The sequence below is a fragment of the Cervus canadensis genome, chromosome 17 (assembly GCF_019320065.1).
Source record: "Cervus canadensis isolate Bull #8, Minnesota chromosome 17, ASM1932006v1, whole genome shotgun sequence".
In the NCBI taxonomy this organism is placed as follows: domain Eukaryota; kingdom Metazoa; phylum Chordata; class Mammalia; order Artiodactyla; family Cervidae; genus Cervus; species Cervus canadensis.
In genome coordinates this window covers 39,035,090-39,040,895 of record NC_057402.1, presented here as the reverse complement: position 1 = coordinate 39,040,895, position 5,806 = coordinate 39,035,090, and the positions used below count along the sequence as shown (strand labels likewise).

The window sequence follows — 5,806 nt, the reverse complement described above, 5'->3', positions numbered from 1 at the left end:
AAACCTACCTAAGAGGAGACAAAAGGCCCATATTCCAAAAACTAAGATGCTGATGAAAGAAACTGACACCCATACAAATAGATGGAAAGATTGGAGCTGGAGGAATCAGGCTCCCTGACTTCAGACCATGCTACAGAGCTACAGTATTCAAAACACTATGGTACTGGGACAGAAGTAGACGTATTGATAGATGGAACAGCATTAAAGTCCAGAAATAAGCCCATTTATGGTCCATGGGGCTGCAAAGAGACATGACTGAGAACACACACAGTCAATCTACAACAAAGGAGACAAGGGTACAATGGAGAAAAGTCTCTTCAATAAGTGGTGCTGGGAAAAGTGAATAGCTTCATGTAAAAGAATGAAATTAGAACGTTCTTAAACACCATATACAAAAAAACTCAAAGTGGATTAAAGACCTAAATGTAAGGCTGGGTACTATAAAACTCCTAGAGGAGAACAGGCAGAAAAAACACTGACATAAATCGCAGAGATATCTTTTTGGATCTGTCTCCTAGAGTAATGGAAATAAAAAAGGACCTAATTAAATGCTTTTGCAAAGGAAACCATAAATACAATGAAAAGACAATCTACATAGTGGGAGAAAATATTTCCAAATGATGCAACCAACAAAGGATTAATTTCCAAAATAAATTGCTCATACAGCTTAATATCAAACAAATCAAAGAAACCCAGTCAAAATCAAATTTCTATGGCTGCTTTTCTTTGAAGGAGAATGATATTCTTTCACACTTCTAGAATCCTGATTAAAAGATAAATCCATCAGGTAAATAGAAACTATTTTTAAAATAGAGGGATAGAAATTTCATCTGTAAACACACACTGTGGAAAAAGAATACTTTTTTTTTTCTTTCAAAGATCAGAGTTTTGTAAATTTTATGGATAGTAAAAATTGTTCCAGGGACTTCCCCTGTGGTCCATCAGCTAAAAATATGCCTTCCAACGTAGAGAACATGGGTTCCATCCCTGGCCTGGGAATTAAGATCCTTCATGTCATGGGGCAACAGAGCCCATACTCTAGAATCTGACTGCCACAAGTAGAGAGGCCCACACGCCACAATGAAAGATTCTGCATGCCGCAACTAAGACCCAACACGGCCAAATGAATAAATATTTTAATAAATTCTTCCATCAAACTTTCTACAATCAGCATTTCCAGCATTGTGCTGTTTTAAATTCTTAATTTCCCATGGTCAGTGACCAACAGCAGAGATCAGGAGGTCAACTCTAAACCACCCATGGACATGAAAGCCTTAACTACTGATGTTCAAGCCAGACGTCCTCAGCAGAACCATATCTCCAGAATCATGAGCGAGTTTCTTCAGTAATCACGGAGTCCTGGGGAAGTCAAAGGATACTCTCCACTGAGAATCAAACTTTGTCAATCCCTCTCTTGGGTTCATCACTTTGAATATTTGACCCAAAACCCAGATGTCTACTGCACCATGTTCAATTCTACAAGCTTTGTAACTGGCAGCTTTGCAGTGGAAGAGCAGCAAGTGCAACAGTGATATCCTCTGACACCCCTGGAGTCAGAAGTTTTAAAGGCAAAAGAAAGTGATACTTTTCCTGAGCAAAAAGAACAGAGGCATTTAAATTTAGCTTACAGTCTGTCCTATCCCTTAACTGTCACATATGCTCCACCCCATAAACCTGAGTTCAGGGTGAGTTGTTCAGAAATTGTATTATGATGCATAAAGCATTTTTTATTCTTTAAAAATGTTACTAGTTTGTTAAAAAGTGATGGAGTGAGCATCTGCATGTGTGTTTAGTCACTCAGTCGTGTCTGACTCTTTGGCCCACCAGGCTCCTCTGTCCGTGGGATTCTCTAGGCAAGAATACTGGAGAGGGTTGCCACTTCCTATTTCATAGGATCTCCCCCACCCAGGGATTGAACCTGTGTCTCTTGCCTTGGCAGGTGGATTCTTTACCACTAGTGACACCTCAGAAGACCAGAGTGAGCATAATACTTCATAAATTTCATGATTTTTTCCCCCAGAATACTGAGATAGACAGCCTTGAAGTCCAATTTCTTCATAAGAGTTTTTATCCAAGAATAGCATTAACTTCACTATAAAGCATATAATCCCCACAAAAGAAATGTTAAAAATTGCTTGCTATCTAAGAGAAAGCAAGACAAACTGAGCAGTTAGCTATCAGTGTAATAAATTCTTTACATGAATCTTACTGCAGCAGTGTCTATGATAAATAGTGAAGCAGTGTCTATGATAAATAGTGAAGAAATAGTGAAATTTCTATCAAAGGAAGAATAGTTAGACAAATCATAGTATAACAAATAACTGGGAATTAAGAATGAAATGAGAGATTATTTTATTAATAATCATTGAAAAAAGCAAAGCTTTCACAGGGAAATAAAGGAATAAAAAGGATAATTCAGCCTTTTTGTTTCTGGTTCGGCATGTGAAGAGTTAGTTTGGAAGCTGCCATTCTAACAAGTGAAAAACTAAACTGAAAATCAGTAATTTTAATAATGGCTCTGTTAGAGCCATCAGAAAAGTGAGGTAGGTTAGAAGGCCAACTCCAGGCCTGGGGTCTCAGAGACAGACAGGTGGGCTCTGATGCACTGGAGCAGAAGTGCACATGGACACCAAGGAGGAAACCTGAATCACAATCAACAGATGCTGGAAGCTCAGTGCAGCTGGTCTGAGACTTAAAATCTTTGGGGAGGCCCAGTATGATGAGGGTTCCCCCCAGCTTTCTGAGTCTTACCTTCAGAATTCTACTTGGTTCTTGCACTGAAAAAGGAGACAGTGTGCTCCACTTCTAGCAGGGGAGAAAGAAACTGTCCTGAAGTAGACCCAACAGCATTTTATTCTTCATAATTGAGGCCTGCCCTCAAGAGACCCTAAACAACTGGGATTTAACACAACACAGCTAAGCTGTATTAACTAGACAGTATATTAGAAAGCAAAGACATCAGTTTTCTGACAAAGGTTCATCTAGTCAAAGCTATGGTTTTTCCAGTAGTCATGTACAGATGTGGGAGTTGGACCATAAAGAAGGCTGAACACTGAAGATTTGATGCTTTCAAACTGTGGTGCTGCAGACGACTCTTGAGAGTCCCTTGGATCAAACGAGATCAAATGAGTTGATCCTAAAGGAATTAAACCCTGAATATTCATTGGAAGGACTGATGCTGAAGCTCCAATACTTTGGCCACTGGATGTGAAGACCCCACTCATTGGAAAAGAGCCTGATGCTGGGAAAGATTGAAGGTGGGAGGAAAAGGGGGGAACAGAGGATGAGAGGATTGGATGGCATCACCAACTCAATGGACGAGTTTGAGCAAGCTCCAGGAGATGGTGAAGGACAGGGCCTGGTGTGCTTCAGTCTATGAGTTTGCAAAGAGCTGGACATGACTTAGTGACTGAACAACAACTGACCCGAAGAAAGAAAAATACCAAAATGCAGTGCTTTCTATAGAAACCATGGGAATTTACAAATGTTAAGAAAAGCAGCAGTCAGAGAACTAGCCTTCACCCAGACCAAAGAACCCGTGCTGTATATACCTGCTACATAATACATGCTGCATAGTACATACTACATGCTTAATGTATAGTACATACTACATGCTAGATAATACACACTACATACCACATGATATATGTATATATGCTCACATGGCTCTGCTCCATGTCATTTTCCCTCTCGCCTTGGGCTGACAGACCAGTCTATATACTTATCATCTTTGCCAGAGAAAAAGAAAAAGAAGAGGTGAGCTACCCTCTGGTTCTTAAGTGTGTGCTCTCATTTCTCTCCCTGTTCATCAGCCCCTTTGCAATGACAGACAAGGGACAGGGCTGTATAATCCCCCAAAAGAGGGACACCACAGCAAAGGGCACCGAATGTGGATGGATCATAATCTGGCTCCACTCCAGGCTTAAGGTTTTGACGTTTATCTCATGAGCAGTGGAAACCACTGAGTACATTTTCAATTTTTAATAAGTCACCCTGGCTGTAGTGAGGAGAACAGGAGAGTGGATGTGGGGAGAAACACTAGGAGGCCACTTCAGTTTTCTGAGGACAAAGGATAGACTTTAAATCAGGGTTCTGGCAGTGGAACTGGAGAGAAACCAACATACTTAAAGAGGGGAGGACCTAGTGCTGCACAAAGAGAAGCAGTGGTGAGTGACTATGTGGCCCCAAAAGGTGGAAGACTTCCCTGGTGGCTCAGATGGTAAAGCATCTATGTACAATGTGGGAGACCTGGGTTCAATCCTGGGTCGGGAAGGTCTCCTGAAGAAGGAAATGGCAACCCACTCCAGTATTCTTGCCTGGAAAATCCCATGGACAGAGGAGCCTAGTAGGCTACAGTCCATGGGGTCGTAAAGAGTCAGACACAACTGAGCGACTTCACTCATTCACTCACTCACTCACATGTCTTACCAGCTGCTGCTCCTGTCTTTTGGAAGGACAGCTAATCCAGTTTCTGTTCTTAGGTTCTCTATTTTCCAATGTCTTCCTTATTTGGAAAAAAAAATGATGAGCTAAATAAAAGGAAATAGATGGATTAATGAAGTGAACTGACAAAAAGTGACAGACTGACCAGGGTAGTTAATTCAAGTCCCCAAATGGTCAGAGTGAAGAGAAACTAGACTCCTCCAGAAGAAAATGTTCTCCCCCCTGAGCCTGCTTCACAAAGGTTCCTCCACTAACACACCAAGAGTCTCTATTTCAAGAAGCCATGACCAATTTAATCTGTGACAGAGAAAGGGAGGAAGGGGGTGGGGGAGGAAGGGGAGGTGGATGGGGGACAGGCTGCATGGGACTTCCAACTCACCCTCTCCTCCCCTCCTGTGTCCTCCCTCTACTTCCTTTCAGAGCCCCAAAGTTGACCTTCAGTGGGAGGGCTTGGGAATCACAAATGCCCCAGAAGAGATTTTTCTGGAGCAGCAACAGGCAACCCCATGGGGACCTAGAGCCAGGCTCCTCACAGGCACGGGAAGTCCTGATCCTCCTCTGCCCTGGTGCCCCTACCAGCTGAGAGGGAGAGGGATTTAGGTACACAGCTGTGTGATCTTGGACTCAGACCAGCCCTTTCCTGGAGTATTGTCACTGTCCATAGAGCTCACAGGCTGACTCACAGCTGGAGAAACGGGTTTTAGGACCCAACCACAGTATGTCAGAGTTGAGGGGGTTCCAGGAGCCTCATTTCCTCTAGCGCCTCATTTTGCAGATAAGAAAGGAGAGGCCCGAGATGGGGAACACTTCCTCAAGACGACACAGTGAATGGCAGAGTGGGACGTGAAGCTCACCTCCAGAGGCTTCCTCAGACAAAAACTGGATCCCTTTGGGAGGCCCCTGGGTGGCACCCAGTACTCAGAACTAACGGTCCTGCAAACCTATTCCAGCGTGTAACAGGGGCTCAGTGGAAGTTTGTTGACTGAATGAATCCGTGTAAAAGGACACAAAGAGCAAGTCTGGGGGCTGGGCGGCGACCCCCACCGTGTCTTCAAACAGGCGGTCTTGCTCCTTTGTGGTGTGAGTGGGTGAAATGGAGCTTGGGAAGGGAGGAGATGAATCAGGAATTCTTTTGTAAACAGGAGGGCTAGGTATGGGAAAAGGATGCCAGCAGGTACATCCGAGGAAACAGAGAACACAGGAACTGGATTCTGACCCCCGCTCACGGAATCACACAATGCCCCACCCAGACTCGGGGCGAACAGTTGGCAAGTTTCCTAGAGAGGATGGTCACGTGACCTCCACCTGGCCAATGAGCATGTTCCATCCACCCTGGCCACCATGATTGGCTCAAGACTGAGAG

The 5,806-nt window shown here is 43.6% G+C and overlaps 1 long non-coding RNA gene across 1 annotated transcript; it reads right to left on the bottom strand.

Annotated features, from left to right (window-relative positions):
* Window positions 1-948: 948 nt before the first annotated feature.
* Window positions 949-5,393, bottom strand: LOC122419717. Its single transcript, XR_006262967.1, has 3 exons — window positions 5,298-5,393; window positions 4,429-4,529; window positions 949-1,359 (listed from the first exon to the last, which is right to left on the bottom strand). It is a non-coding gene; the product is annotated as an uncharacterized LOC122419717 (long non-coding RNA).
* Window positions 5,394-5,806: the final 413 nt, after the last annotated feature.